This window comes from Monodelphis domestica, chromosome 2 (assembly GCF_027887165.1).
Source record: "Monodelphis domestica isolate mMonDom1 chromosome 2, mMonDom1.pri, whole genome shotgun sequence".
Taxonomy (NCBI): domain Eukaryota; kingdom Metazoa; phylum Chordata; class Mammalia; order Didelphimorphia; family Didelphidae; genus Monodelphis; species Monodelphis domestica.
In genome coordinates, this window is record NC_077228.1 from 423,984,896 (window position 1) to 424,002,006 (window position 17,111).

A 17,111-nucleotide genomic window follows, 5' to 3' on the forward strand; every position below is an offset into this window, starting at 1 on the left:
GGTGTACAGAGGAAATAAGCAGCACAGACTGCAGCTCATGACAAACTTGAGAGGGAAAAGAATTTCCACTAGAAAGAAAGACAGATGGAAAACAAAACGTGACTAGTACTCTCTGCCTCAGCATTTTTTCTGGCAGTGGACTTCATTCAGGATAATCCTCACAATCCTTGAATCAAAAGATCACAGATTTCAAGCTGAAAGAGACCTCATAGTTCAATTCCTTGGATTTAAATACATTTTTTTCCTGATCAATAGCATTTTCCCCTCTTCCTTCTATTCATTTCTCATCAAATGAATAACAAAGAAAACTCTCCTAAAATATATACAGTCAAGCAAAATAAATTCCTACCTTGATCATATTAAAAATATGTGTCTCATTTGGCATTTTAAGTCTTTTCTGGAAGGAAGGAGGAAGCCTGTTTTAGTTTTGGTGATTCCTTCAGTTTACAGTGAGGAGACTAAGAACTGGAGAAGGTAAACCATTTGACAAAAGTCATTATGAGAGCAAGTGTGAGAAGTGGGATTTGAACCCAAATATCTTTACAGCCTCTGATCATGAACTCAGTCTTCCTTCTTATACTACACTAATCACTAGAGAAAATCTAGAAGTTGTCCCAAAAAACACAGTAGTATTCTTTGCATCAATGTTCAAATTAGAAGTGATTTTGGAACATTTTTTTTTTCATATGGCTATAAGTAGCTTGGCTTTCTTCCACTGAGAACTGTCTGTCAATATATATCCTTAGACCATTTATCCCAAGAGAAATGGCTCTTATTCTAATAAATCTCAATCAGTTCTTTATGTATCTCAGACATAAACCTTCACTAGAGAAAATTTGATCCAAAAAATCAAGATTCTTTTTTAATCTTACCTTTTTTTGGATTTATTAGAGGAAAACATTTTAAATTTATGTAATAAAAATTATGGGCAGCTATGTGGTACAGTAGATATAATGCCCGGCCTTGTGTCAAGAAAAAACATCTTTCCTGAGTTCAAATCTGTCCTCTAACACTTAACTAGCTGGATATGTAACTTTGGGCAAGTCACTTAACCCTATTTGCCTCAATTTTCCTTATATGTACAATGAGCTGGAGAAGGAAATGGGGAACCATTCCAGTATCTTTGCCAAAAAAAACAAAAATGGTGTCACAAAGATTTGGATACAACCAAAAAAATGATTGACTAATAACAAATCAAAATTATCCTATTTATTTTCTTTGGTAGACTTTATCTCTTGTTTGGTTATGAATTTTTCTTCTATGTGTAGATCTGAAAGGTATTTTTCCAAGTTTTTGGCCTAAGTTATAAAATTAGGTCTAAATTTAATTTCTCCCATATTAGTGTCCATTTCTCCTAGAGGTTTTTATCAAAGAGTGAGTACTTATACTAGTTGGCAAAGGGCTTGGGTTTATTGAATACCAAGTACTAGATATATTTGCTTCTAAGTATTGGGTACTTAATCTGTTATCTTCATATTTTAACCAATAAAATTTAACCAACAGAACCAATTTAACTCATATTTTAACCAATAGAATTTAAGCAATAGAACCAAATTGTTTGAGTTCAGATACTGACAAAGCTCTCTTCTTTCCCATTTTTCATCAATTTATTTGATATTCTTGACCTTTTAGGCCTCTTTATAAATTCCATTATTTTTTCTAGTTTTATATATTACTAGTTAGGTAGTTTGGTTTGCAATTGAATAAGTAAATTAAATTTGGTAGTATTGCAATCATTTTCAGTTGCATACAACTATTTATGATCCCATTTGGGGATTTTTCAACAGAGATACTGAAGTAGTTTGCCATTTCCTTCTCCATGTCATTTTACAGATGAGAAAACTGAGGTACACAGGGTGAAGCGACTTGTCCCGAGCCACATAGTAAGTGTCTCACCAGGTCAGATTTGAACTCAACAGGATGAGTCTTCCTGACTCTAGGACCAGCACTCTTTCCACTGCACCACCTAGCTATCCCATTAATTAGCCTACCAATGAGCAATTAAAATTTTACCAATTATTTAGAGCTGTCATTATTTCTGCAAACAGTAATTTATAGTTTTATATATAGTTTTTTGTGTTTCTTGGTATATTATGAAGTATTTTATACAGTCTATACTTATTTTTTTAAATCCTATCATCTCACTAAGTATTGATTTCCATGCAGAACAGCAATAAGGGTTTTAGACAATTGGGATTAAGTGACTTTCCCAAAATCACACAGCTTGCTAGTGTCTCAGGCCAGATTTGAATCTACAACACCCCATTTCCAGGCCAGATTTTCTATCCACTGAGCCAATTAGATACCCAATTTGTATTTATTTAAATGGCATATATTTTTTCTCTACTTGCTAGATTTTATTGATATTATATAGAGATATTCATGGTTTGTATAGATTTTTATATGCCACAAATTTGCTGTCCATTAAACTTTTAAATCATTTTGCTTTTTTATTGAAAGCTTATTCCCTCAGTTTATTTTTCTTTCTTTATTGCTAAAGCCAGTACTTCTGGTACTAGGTTAAATAGAAGTGATAAAAACAGATGCTCTTGTTTTATCCCTGATTTAATTTAAAAAGATTTTAGTATCTCCATTACATACAATGATTGGTCATTTTAGGAAACATTTATTCCTGTTTTCTAATTTTTTTAATCGACATGAATACGGTGTTTTGGCAAAAGCTTTCATTGCAACTATTAATAAAATCAGGATAATTTCTTCTTTCTGTCCTTGAATTCTTTTTTTTTATATTTTAACACTAAAAAATTGTTTTCCTTCTTTATTCCTTACAAGTTAGCTAATGTTTTATCCTTTTAATAAACAATTTTATTCATTTAATTTTTTTGTTTTATATTTTGTTAATCACTTTTTTTGATTTTTAGAATTTCCATTTTGGTGTTTTTAATTTATTGGTTTTATATTATTTTTAGTTGAACTCCTTAATCTGGTCTTTCTTTTTTGTTGTTAAAAAAAAGTGTTTAAAAATATAAGTTTTTCCCTAAAGACTGCTGTGGCTGTTTCACAAAATTTATATTGTCTCATAGTTGTCATTATATTAAATAATTATATAATGTATATATGTACATACACACTCATACACACACATATATGTATATATATATATATATATATATATAAATATATCCTGATGGTTCCTCAATATTTGAATTCTTTCTGTGTGGCTGCTTAAAATATATTTTTTAAATCTAGAAACTCTGAATTTTGGTAATGATATTCATTTTGGAGTTTCAAGAAGTAATAGGTGAAAATTTTCCATTTTATACTTCCTTTTTGTTAAAATATTTGAGTAATTGTATCAAATGATTGTTGAAATATAATGTTCTTCATGGTTTTTAGATAATGTTATGATTATTAAGTTATTTTCCCTTGATTTGGTTTCCAAGACATTTATTTTTTATATGAAATATCTTACATTTTTCTAAAATTTCTCAATCCTTCACTTTGTTTTAAGAATTCATTTTATCTCCTGGAGTCATGAATTTTTATTTAGTTCCATATGATTTTAGGAGTATTGTTTTATAGTTAAGGTTTTGTACATCTTATATTCTTTTGATCCTTTTGCCCAGTCTCTAGTCCATAGTTCTCAAATCTTATATGTTTAAAGTTCTTATAATTTTATCTTTCACTTAAAGGGCTCAGGATTATATTTGTTACTTGTCTATGAGGTAAGTTGTTAGGTAATAAGGATGGTGTTTGGTGCTGAGGAAAAGTCAAGCCATGATGAAATAGAATGGCATTCCACTGAAAATGTGTTGGAATTGTCTAGAAACTAGATCATATTGTTTAAAATAGCATACTGTTTAGAATTCAGCATCTGAACATTTGGCAGCTTAGTGGTAGAAACATGGCAGCCAAGCCTCTCAGAAAGAAACACTACAGGTGAGTAGGGATAAAAGTGCCTGTCTCCTCTTACATCTCTTCAGCAGAGGAGAATTCTATATACTCTAGAGGGTTAGAGGATTTGAAATTTCTCATTAGCATCCTGGCAGTGTCCTCAGAAATATTGGTATCTTGTGGTAATGTTTGCATCAGGAGCCAAGAAAGAACTAGAGACACTGAAGACAGCTTCATCTTGGAAACTCCCCCTTATTATTACTTCTAAGACCTATAAGTTATCTATTTTATTTGCCAAATGTGCTCTCTGAGCTTATGCCTACTTTTCTCCTGGCCTTTGCATGTGCTCAGAGTAAGTCACAGACACATTTTCTACTAATTTTTACAAACTTAGTAAACAGTAATTACAATACAATATTAGTAAATAGTCCTCCCTAATTGATATTGACTGATAATAGGGAAACATAGTGGTGGAGGCTCATATTAGAAAAATATGGTCAAACCTTCGAGCCCTGAGAAGAAATGTAGGAGCCACCCTCTGAGGACCCAGACTACCAGAGGAGCTTAGGAGAGAAGCTACAGAGCATGTAGTAGAGAAGCCCATGTTAAAAACCAAGCATTTATTCTAAGTACAGGTAATGTGCAAAGGGACAAAATTTCCTTCAGATCAAGTGCCTCTCAACCAAACATAAAAGAAAAAGATATATAAATTCATGAGAACATATTTTCTTATTTTCCTCATTTCTCTAATTTTTGAAAGATATTCTCATTATGTCAATATGCACTTAGGACATCAGAGAAGGATGACCTAATATAAACTACTCTAAGATCAGTACTATGAGATTAAATCAGAGTGCAAAGATATTGCTGAAATATTTTTGTATTAAACTCTTTCCCTTTCTAAGTTATTCAACAAAATATGCAGCTTTAACTTTGTACAAAAGCTAGGCACTCAATTAATAATTGATATGAGAAATCTCAAAAGAGCTTTGGAGATATTTCTAGCTTTCTTAATTTCAACTATATATCTTCATTGGTTTTTTGCAACCAATTAATTCAACTGTACTCTTTTTCCTTAGAATATATTTCAGACAGATGGTGTTGTTAACATTCCTACAGATTCCTTCATCAAAAACCTAGGAAAACATGGCTTTTTTATTCTTTGATCTCATCATATGAGACATAAGAATTACTCAATATTGATTAAATACTAATGTCCTAACCAGCATATATTATCATCATCACTTACAAACTTTTTAGAAAATTATACTGTGTCAATAGAATGATAGGTCAATGGAGTAGATTATAAAATATACAATAAAGACATGTAAATGACCTTAGCAACCTGGTATTTGGTAAAACCAAAGACTCCAGCTTTTGGTATATAAATTCATTATTTAACAAAAACTGCTTGAAAAATTGGAAAACAGTATGGTAGAAGCTAGGTATAGAGCTAAGTCATGCCTTATACCAAGATAAGGTCAAAACAAATATATGACTTAAAAAGTGATACCATAACTAAACTAGGGGAACACAGAATAGTTTATCTGGAAGATCTTTGAATAAAGGAAGAATTTGTGACCAAAGAAGTGATAGAGAATATTATAAAATGTAAAATTAATCATTTTAATCATTCAAAATTAAAAAGCCTTTGTACAAACAAACCTGATGTAACCAAGGTTAGAAGATAAAAAATTGGGGGAAATTTTTTAATAGTTTCTCTGATAAAGGTCTAATTTATTAAATTTATAGAGAGAAGTCAAATTTACAAGAATATAAGCCATTCCCTAATTGATAAAATGGTCAAATGATATAAAAAAGCAACTTCCAGATGAAGAAACTAAAGCTATCAATAATCATATGAAAAAATATTCTAAATAACTATTGATTAGAGAAATGGGAGTTAAAACAATGTGAAAAAACCACCTCCCTAAGACACCTTCTGTCTTAGAATCAATACAAGTCAATCTTCCTAGGCAGAAGAGTAGTAAGGACTAGGTGATTAGAGTTAAATGATTTGCCCAATGTCACATAGCTAGGAAATATCTGAGGTCAGATTTGAACCTAGGTTTTCTTGACTCCAGACCTGGTACTCTATCTACTGAGACACCTAGTTACCAAAACACGTTCTAAATTAGAGAATCATTGATTGCTGAGTAAAATATCATGCTACTTTTTCACAATATATTGGCCTTATGTTTATTATACTTATGGCTTTAGATCCATGAATAGAGTGTTGATTTTTTTTTCATTGATTGTGTGAAGTCTTGCTATGTTGAGGTTGGGAGTGGAGATACCTTGTTTTATGTATTTAATTAAAATATCCAGCCTCCACATGGGCAAATTTAACTGTCATGTTTTTTAAAAAAAGTAAATTATTTTTCCTTCACAAAATATAAATGTTCCATTTAAACCCTGAAGTAGAAGCATTACCTAGAATTAGCAGAAACAGAACACATGAATAGAATATGCAATTATGTATAACATACAAATTCACATGTATACATGCCTATATAATTTGACACAGAAACTCCCTCTACAAATAATTCATTCCTTCTAATTATCTACCTATTAGCTAAAGCCATGATTTGGAATTGTTTCATCCAATGATGCCCTTTCACTTTTCTACCTTGCTCTCACAATGCCTCCAGTGTCCAAGACTGGGAGCTTGAAGAGATCTTGAATATTATCTCTTCCAATATCCTCATTTTACACATAAAGCTGAGAATCTGAATATCTTGCCCTGGATAACACAGCTAAGTGACGGTGGCAAGAATAAAATCAAGATTTTCCTGTTTTCAGATTGAGGGATATATCTATGATTCCTTGCTGCCTCTAGGGGTTGGCTAAGTGGTACAATAGAGTGTCAGGCCTAGAGTCAGGAAGACTTTTATCTTCCTGAGTTCAAATCTGGCCTCAGTCTCTTACTGTCTGAGTGGCCCTGGGCAAGTCACTTAACCCTATTTGCCTCAGATTCCTCATCTGCAAAATGAGCTGAAGAAGGAAATGGAAAACTATTACAGTGAAGAAAACTCTAAATGGACTCAAAAAGAGTCAGACAAGGCAGAAACAACTGAACAACAACCATGCTGCTCCTCTGCTATCCATCGTTTCATAAAAAGCCAATATTTGACCTCAGGTTCTCTAATTCTAAGCCTGCACCCAAAGGACAGGAAAGAGAAAGTTATTCTTGAGTGCCCTGCAGTGAATATGATCAAATGCAATGTTACCATGCTCCACTGAATTATCAAGTCATACATTTTAAATGTGTTTGAGAAGTATAGCAGAAACTCCTCTGGAGTCAAAGGACCTAATTTCTTTTCATTTTTTAAGTTTTTACAAAGAGATATTTACTTAAGGCAAAAGTAAAAACAGAAATACAAAATCCAGAGTGCATCCTCCTTTCTACCACTTTGGCACCTTGGGAAATAGGCTTAAAACTTAAAACACTTGCTACCAATTTTCCTCCTCTCTAGTTTGCTTCCAAATGTGTCATCACCCATGGGCAAGTCATTCCCTTGCTTGCAAGACATACTGTCTTGGCTGCTGAGTCAATCCACTACAGAGATGAATCAAGCATAGTAATCCTTATGGCTAAACTGGCATCTCACCCAATATGGCTAGGGCAGCCATAGCCATAGCATCCTCTGTCTTGGACTCCAATCACTAAAAATATGGTGACATTCCGAACTTTTTGAAGTCTCAAAGTAATTGTGCCAAAGGAAAGACTTAGTTTCAAATATTTCTTCTAACACTAACTTCTATGCCTGAGCAAGATAATTCATTTCTCTGGATCTCAGTTGCCTCATCTATAAAATGAGGGCATTGGACTTATCTAATTGGAACTATCTAATTTCTAAGGTCTTTTCCAGCTCCAGAGCTATGCTCCTATCAAAATATCTATTAAGACATAGAGGATTTCCCCCATCCACATTAGTAAATTAAATACTCACACTTATGAAATCACTTATCTTCTTAAGTCCTGTTATGCAATTAGAACACAATTTAAAGAAATGCAAATGTCTAAGTATGTTGTACTCTTTGTGCTAATTGTCAACCATTAGCAATCACTGTTTAATCTAATCACTCTTTTCTCCAGATCAAGTAGAACTAACTCACTTGTATACTATCTCTTGGAATTCAATCCTGTTCATAGCTCTGGAACATTTCAGATGACTTTGTTACAAGCCTTTCCTCCAATTCAGAAGACTTTAGTTTTCCATGGATGCTCTCATTCAGGAAGCAATGCTTGTCACTCTCTTCTTAACTACCAAACCTCTCATAGTTCCAAGACCAAAACTGCTTTTCTGATCAGTGAACTTGCTAAAAGAACAAGATTACAGGTTGTTTTTTTTTTTCTGGATCTCACCAACCCAGTAGAGAGATAGTCATTTTTCAAATTGACTCTCTCTCTCTCTCTCTCTCTCTCTCTCTCTCTCTCTCTCTCTCTCTCTCTCTCTCTCTCTCTCTCTCTCTCCCTCTCTCTCTCTTTTCTCTCTCTCTCTCTCTCTCTCTCTCTCTCTTTCCTCTCTCTCTTGTTCTTTCTCTCATTCTCTCTCTCTACTCTTTCTCTTGTTCTCACTCTCTCATTCTCTCTCTCTTTTCTCTCTATCTCTCTCTCTATCTCTCTCTTTCTCCCTCTATCTATCTTTCTTCTCTCTCTCTTGTTCTTTCTCTCTTCTCTCTCTTGTTCTTTCTCTCATTCTCTCTCTCTCTACTCTTTCTCTTGTTCTCACTCTCTCATTCTCTCTCTCCTTTCTCTCTATCTCTCTCTTTCTCCCTCTATCTATCTTTCTCCTCTCTCTCTTGTTCTTTCTCTCTCCTCTCTCTTATTCTCTCTCTCCTCTCTCTTATTCTTTCTCTCTCTCATTGTCTCTCTCTACTCTTTCTCTTGTTCTCACTCTCTCTCATTCTCTCCTCTCTCTATCTCTCTCTATTTCTCTCTCTGTCTCTTTCTCTCTCTCTCTTTCTCTCTATCTCTCTCTCCTCTCTCTCTTGTTCTTTCTCTCTACTCTTTCTCTTGTTCTCACTCTCTCATTCTCTCTATATATCTCTCTCTTTCTCTCTCTCTCTGTCTCTGTCTCTGCCTCTCTCTCAAAATCTAGTTCATTTATTTATTTATTTTAGTCAGACATCTTAATGATATACTTTTCCAAATGGACTTTAGAAAAATCAAGCAAGGCTACCAGCAAGAGAGGCAATGCTAGGCCACAAATCAGCATAATGCTTGGCAGCATGCCCCATAATGACTGAACCTTTCACCTCACCTTTTTTCTTAACTGAGACTACTGCATTGTCAAAAATTAGAAATACACCATTGTTTCTCTGCTGTAGCTTCTGTTGTTATACTATTACCACTTCTAGATGAACTTCATGCTAGAACTATGGTTTTCCCTTTTTGACTGTGGCCATTACCAGTCATCCATAGCAGCTGCAGGTTTTCAATTTTCTCTTAATCCCCTTCAAAGAGATGATGTACAGGTTCTTGGTAATTGTATTATCAGTGTATTCAATGACAATTCCCACTGGGAGACACAAGGGAATTCTGAACTTTGCTCCCAAAGACCCACTGCATCCTTGCTAGGCTCCCAGAAAGCACAGAAACTCAGAAATCACTTTAAATGTTTGTTTTTTAATTTTCTATGATTCCTTAACAAGCAGTTAATATCAATTCTTAATATAATTTTGCAATGTTCAATTTTACTTCTTTGTAGGAATGAAGGAGTACTGCATGTAATATCAGATTTTCTCAATGTATTGGCTAATTTGATTAAATAATGTTATTTCTTTTTTATTCTTTTATATAGGTATTATTTTCATGGTGGGAAAAGGAAAAGAATATATTGCAAAATAAAGATCATATTAAAACCAAAGCTCAACAAAATTATTTTTAAAAAACAAATAATACTTTACTGATAAAGTAATTCCCCTGATGGGAATATGATTTATCTAAAAAACTGTTTTCTGATAGGGCTTCTTTGAAACATGAGTAAACTGAAATATAATGTTTTAAGACATAAACAAAGTTATTTCTCTATATATTTTACAGTGGATATCAGTAAGTACTCTTTAAATGCACATACAGTTCTCACTTTATATAAGTGAATTATTCTGCATATATCTACAATTTTTGTTATATCTGCCCACTTCACTTAGCTTATGTTACAAAAGCAGACACAGAATAATACCCTCATACAAGTCATAACATATACTAAAATGCAGACATACTAAATATGTTTCCATTTTAATAAAATAATTCTGAAATAAAGAGAGTTAATGATAATGTGTGCACAGTACTGTAGAGTAAAATTAAGATCGTTGTACAGTATTCTCCTTCTCTACTCAATGCTTCTAGCCTTCATCACTGTGGCTGGCTGTATAACTTTTTTTTTAATTAATCTGTCAAGAGGTTTGGACAATAGCCTTCTTTTTCTTCCCACTATTATTCTCAACTAGTCTGAATTTTCAAAAATCTTTAACTATTTGGATCCATCTTTTCAAGGAAAAATTTCACTCAAATGATGAAATGCTTCTGCCTAGTGTGTTTTGTGAACCTTTTCAATTCAACCCTGGATTCCAAAGCTTCCTGTTCTTCTGCTGTCTTTGCAGCTAGCAGCTCAATCATATCCTCATTCAGAATCCTTATTTGGATTTCTTTCAGAATTCTGTATGTAAAGTTGAATTTGCATAATGCAAATTTACACAGTGAGAACTGTGGAATGACAGTAAGGTCATAGTATTTTATAGTTATTAACTCATTCTCGCAATATTTTCATGCAATGTTGAGATGGCAGTACAAGTAACTATATAGCAGGTTTTCAAATGCATTTAAAAGATAATTCACTAGCAAAATGGATTACATAATAAAAATGTTTAAAAATCAGAATTCCACTGGAAGCCTGAAACTCTCCCTTTGTTCAGCCAAGAAATGGTGTACCATCTATCACCATTTTCTTGGCGTCCTTCAAGACTCATCTTAAATCTCACCTTCTTCATGAGGCCTTTTCCAGTCCCCACAGTTTCTCCCTTTCAGATAATCTTCATCTATATGTTCTCTGTTCCTAGTTATTTGTTTTTTTTTCTCCCACCAGAATATATGCTGCTTCAGTACAGGAATGTCCTTTTGAATCCTCAGAATATAATATTAGGGGTAAAATTAGGTATTTGGATTTTATAAGTGAGTGACAGGAGTGAAACCTGTTATCCTTTCAGACTGTCTGAGGCCCAGCTTCGAATCTGGAGCCAAAGCTGCAGCTAGAATTCTCGGATGCATGTAAGATTTGGAGGTTTCTAACTGTCACTCTGGATTCTCTCTGTGGGCTAAGCAAGGTCCAGGAGGCAGTTTTCCCTTAGCTCTCTGGGAAATTCCCAGTGAAACCTTTGGGAATACCAGATTGGCAGTTTGGGAAGAGAGAGGTGACAGTTGGACAGTGGCTGAAGTGAAAAGACCAGCCAAAAGAAGAAAAGAAGATCTTTTTCTCTGACCTCTGTGAGGAAGCAGAGATAGGAGAGGCTTTGGCCTATCCAGGTGGGTAGCCATTCCTGCCTCAACCAGATCCAACTTTTGCCTAGACTGTGTGAATTTTAAAAGTCTCCATCTTGGTCTAGCACCCAAAAATTGTGCACACCCACACTACACGGACATGTGATAGTCAGTGACAAATCAGAAATAACTAACTGCCCACCTGGGCTGTCCTAAGCCAAGCTAGAGCCAACCATTGGCACTTGTGAGACACAGGAAGTGAGGTAGGGAACAGCCTCTGGAATTCGCTCACTTCCTGTGGAGAGAGCTAGACGCCAATTGGTGTTAGGAGCTTGGACAGGGAGGACGCCCGCAGACAGCTTTCCTTCAGATCGGTCACGTGAGTTAAGGACTGATTCTTCCCACCTTGGCCCTTTGGGCCTAAAACTCCCTCTGCCTTGGTCAGAGGTTGAGTAGCCCCTTTCCCTTTTCCCTTTTCTCCTTCTCTCCCTCTCCTTTTCCCTACTCCCATTGTGATTAAACCTCCATAAACTCCATTCTGACTTGAGTGTTTCATTTTAGGAATTTCATAAGTAAATTCCTTGGCGGCCATTGTTCAATATTACATCAATCTTAAAAAGGTGTAATTTCCACCATTACAACTGGCAGTACAGAAGTTGTGGAAATAACATCTTGAGACAGTATTTTTAAGACATATTTTATAAAGATATTTGAAATGGGTTTTATTTAGGTAGTAACTAGGTTATATGATAAAGAGAAGGAGATCAGAGCAGGCCAGGGGGAACTCTGTGCATGAAGAAAGTCTACGAGGACTAGTGGGTGTGGGACAAGGTAGAACCTCATTAGTATTAGGGATATTTCCTATTAAACTTTTTACCTTTCTTACAACCCTTTAGACCTTTTAATATTTTAATAAATAGAGGTTCTTTTATATATCTGTCTCTGAGACTGTTTAGAGTGGGTCTATCTACTAGGCCCAAGAGCCTACCAACTGCTCATCTTCAGTTAATAAGGCTCACTTTCAACTCAGCTGGCCTTTTTACCAACAAATAAGAAGAGAGAATGCAAATACAGATACAATTTCAATATTATCCTTACAATAGAACACTGCTTGGCATGTATTAAGTGTTTAAATGTTATGTTGATTGAATGATTTACTAAATCACAAAATCAGAGTGTTAGAAGGAATCTCAGAAGGCAACTAATCAAACCTATAGCTGGCCCAAAATCCTTTGTATAAGATTCCTGAGATGTGGGCACCTAGAGCCTGATTAACAAGCTCTAGTGAAATGGACCTATTATATTGTAAGAAAGTACAGTCTACTAGGTTCAAATCTAGCCTCAGACACTTCCCAGCTGTGTGACCCTGGGCAAGTCACTTAACCCCCATTGCCTAGCACTTACCGCTCTTCTGCCTTGGAACCAATACACAGTATTGATTTCAAGATGGAAGGTAAGGGTTTAAAGAAAAAAAAAAGAAAGAAAGTACAGTCTATTCCAATTTGAGGGTGTTTCTAATGGCAATTTTAAAACATGTTCATATTAATCTGTTTTTCTACAATTTCTTCATTTTATCTATAATTCTACTTTCTGGGCCTAAGCACAGAAAAAAGTTCACGTGATTGCCTTTCACGTCCTTGATTATTTCCGCCATTTTCCCCTATCTTCTCTATTCCAGGTTAACCATCCTACTTCCTTTAGTTGATCCTTAAGTGGAATGTTTTTCATTCCTTTCATCATTCTAGTCATCATCTTTTAGGTTTACTCCCAATTTGTTTGTGCATTTCCTACAGAGTTAACTACAAAGCTACAGATATGATCTGCCTAGAGAAGTAGAACCTCCCTTTTTCTGAACACTTCTTCTCCTCATGCAGTCTAAATTCTCATGAACCATTTTGACTTCCAGCTTTCAATGAACTAATTAATATCATTTTTCACAAAAGCAACTATTTAGTCTGTCTCTCCCATCCTGTATTTTACATAGTATAGGATTAAAGACAATGTTTGGACACTCCTATAGGAAAATTCCCTTTAAAGTGACATAAATTCTTTTATGACTAATCCTTGTATCTGGTTATTTAGCCAGGCCTGAATGTTCCTCATTGTCCTATTGTCTAGTCCACATCTCTATGTCATAGCGCCATCTTGTCTACTCAGACAGACATGGTGGTAAACACCGATAATCACATCTACTGGGGGAGCACTGACTGGTAGGTCTCTTAAGTTTGAGAGTTCTGAACTCCAATGGCTATGCCAATTAGGTATGCATGCTACATCTATCATTAATATGGTGAGCCCTTAAGAGCGAGTGGGATACTACCAAACTGCCTAAAGAGAGACAAAAGGGTTCAGTCTAGAAACAGAGTAGATCAAAACTCCAAAAATGATCACTAATGGGATCTCAAGACTCACTTCCAAGCCAGGTGGAAGAGAAAAAGTTAGTCTTTAAAAGAAAAAGAAAGAAAAAATATAAAAAGGAAAGGAAACTATTCAACTATTCTGTTCTATCAATTTAATAGTCTAGTTCAAAAAAGAAATTAGGTTAGTATGAACTTTGTTCTTGATTAAGCTATGTTGTCTTTTAGTGGTCATCACTTGCCTTTATGATTGTTTAATACCATCTCTTTACAGACTCTTTATAAAATATAAATAAAATATAAAGGGAATAAAAGTCAGGATCATTGGTCTAAAGTTTGAAGACTTCATCCTATTTCCTTTTTTGAAAATTGGGACTTCTGCTCTTCTCCAGGCACTTATTTCTATTTTCAAAAATCTTCCAAAGATCTGTGACTGTGGCTCAGTAATTACATCATGTAGTTTTTTTTAATGTACTAATATCAAGTTGTTTTCTGGGCCAGGAAACCTGAATGCATTGAGGATAGCTAGATGGTATAATATCATATAACTTGTCCTAGGTTTCTACTCCCTGCTAATCATTGTTGTTCAATTCTTCTAATCCAAAATTCATTCTCCCCTTAGAAGCAAAAAAGCATAGAGTTGAATTATCCAATCTCACCATGATCCATTTTCATTATTCTATCCCTGCTGAAATGTGGTCTTACTCCTTATTTGATCCTCCTCTTGTTCCCAATATATTAAAATGGATTTCTGATTTTATTGATCTGGAAGTTCATGATTCAGATTGAAACCCATTAAAGCTTGCTTATTCTTTACCACACTTGTCCATATCCTTTCATGAGTTTATAAGAAGGGCCCAACTAGCCTGCTTTATGTCTTCCTCTAAGTTGAACCAATTAGCACACAAAGAGAACACATTATGTTTCATAAAAAAAAACCATTATCTTTGCCCCCAAACACACCCTTCTTTCAAACTTCCTTATTACTATTAAGAATACCACCATCTCTCCAGACCTTTAGATTTCTAATTTTGGTGTAATCTTCAATTCCTCATTCTTATTCACCCCATATATCTAATTGGTTGCCCAAAATAATCATTTCTACCTCCACAACATCACTCATATCCATCCCTACTTTGCACCCACCTAACCATAATCCTAATTCAGACTCTACCTCTCACCTGGATTATTGAATTAGGCTACTAATTGGCCCTCTTTCCAGGAGTATCTTCCCATTTGAATCCAGCCTGCAGCTAACTGCCAAAGTCCTAAAGGATAGATCTGATTATATTTCTCTCCATAAGGTTCAGCTCCACTGATCTATTTGCTCTTTCTCAACTCCATACCTGCATGAGACACACATCCAGAATGATCTCCCTCCTCACTTCCTCTCTTAGAGTCCTTGATTCATACTTCCAAATGCTATGTTCAACAGGCTTTCTCTGGTCCCCCTCCCTATCATCCAGAGACTTTCCAAGGTTACCTTCCATCTGCTCTCTATGTTTCCAGTATATACTTATTGATACAATATCTTCTCTATTAAATATAAGCTCCCTGAAGGCAGTTTTTTTTTTAATTTTTGGAAGTTCTGTAAGCTGAATGCTACAGAAAACTGTGTGCCTCACCTATTTGCTGATCTGAACAATCACATTATTGTATGTTCTGTAAGTTTCAGTTTACTTAGAATTGGCTTCTCACCATTACTGGCTAAAGGAAACAAAAATTAATGATGATGACATTATAATAGCTGACACATTTTATTGGTTTTCTATTTAACTCTTTAACGTTTAAAAAGCTCTTTAGCTATACATTATTTCATTTTGTTCTTCATAATAACCCTACAAGGCTGGTATTTTCATTATCTTCATTTATAGGCAAGAAAACTAAATCTAAGAGAGGTTAAGAACCTTACCCAGGGTCTCAAAGCTAGTAGTAATTGAGATGTTATTAGAACTCAAGTCTAACTGGCAACCTATCCATTAAATTACACTCCTAGAAAACGACTTACTTGACATTACTTGGTAGTTAGCATTTTTCTAATACAGGTGACAAAAGCAAATACAAACTACTCTACATAAAAAAAATCTAAATGGCTAATTAGATTTAACCACTTTATCTTGGTATAGTTCTCTACCCACAAGGCTCATTTTCACCGTTGGATTTGGAAGGGGCTAAATTTCACAAGCAAATTGCTCATAAAATACATAATACTCCACTCTCATTCATAAGAAGAAATCTAGTTACCTAAATTAGTTGTATCCACTTTTTTTCTGCTTTTATACATAACTTCCACATAGCTTCCTGTAGTCACTCTACTGTGTAGTGGGGGAGAGGGAAAGCTAACACTTAATTTCAGCACTTTCTTAGAGCTCATGTAGTCCAACTGCTTCACTTTATAGATGAAGACATTGAAGCCCAGGGAACATGAGTAACCTTCCCAAAGTCATTTTTTGTTGTTCAGTTGTGTCTGATTTTGTGACCTTATTTGGGGTTTTCTTGGCAAAGACACCAAAGTGGTTTGCCATTTCCTTCTCCAGCCCATTTTACAGATAAGGAAACTGAGGCAAATAGGGTTAGATGACTTGCCTAGGGTCACATAGTAAGTGTCTGAGGCCAGATTTGAAATTAGATTTTCCTGAGTCCAGGTCCAGCATTCTTTCTACTGCACCACCTAGCTGCCCTCCTTCTAGAGTCAGTAAATAGCTGGGGTCAAACTCAGGCACTCTAATTTCAAATCTAGGGTACTTTTTACTCTCTCTCAGTTTTACTTTATGTCCACTATTATAAGGTATTTGGAAGTCAGTGAACATTTTATTCTATAATAATAAAAACTTAAATGTAATTTGTAAGGTTTACAAACACTTACCTCATAACAACCTTGTGAAGTAAGTATGCATTTTACAAATAAAGAAACTGAGTATCAGTGAAGTGGCTTCACTAAGATTACCCAGGAAGAAGTGTAATAGAGGTTCTTTCACTATGATATTTAAGGTAAGAGAAGTGCTGGGAAAGTGACACTACGAAATAAGATTAGAGGAGAAACTGAGATACTCACTCCTCCCCCCCCCACTTCCTGTCTATTTCTGTTGATCTTAACAGCTCTTCAGAGATGGTAAGTTAACAACAGCTTCCAATAGACTAATTTCACAATAACATAATACAGTCAAAAGGGGATTTTTTTTAAAGGAAGGAAGTTAGGGAGTTGGGGAAGGGCATAGGGAATTTAAGGTTTCCCTAATCTATCATAAAGTTCAATATAAGGAAGTAAGATTGATTTGTCTTTGAGGGGAAATTGTTAATAATTTGAAAAGGACATCAGAGTTATGCCCCAATCTTTTCCAAGGTTAAGTTATTAGTCAGGAATTCAGAGCAGTGGTCTGCTGGCTCCTCTATCACAGTTCAGGAGAGCAGGAATG

The 17,111-nt window shown here is 34.8% G+C and overlaps 1 pseudogene; it reads right to left on the reverse strand.

The window, feature by feature from the left end:
* Nucleotides 1–9,027: 9,027 nt before the first annotated feature.
* Nucleotides 9,028–10,480, reverse strand: LOC130456952 (60S ribosomal protein L23-like; annotated as a pseudogene).
* Between the last annotated feature and the right edge of the window lie 6,631 nt (nt 10,481–17,111).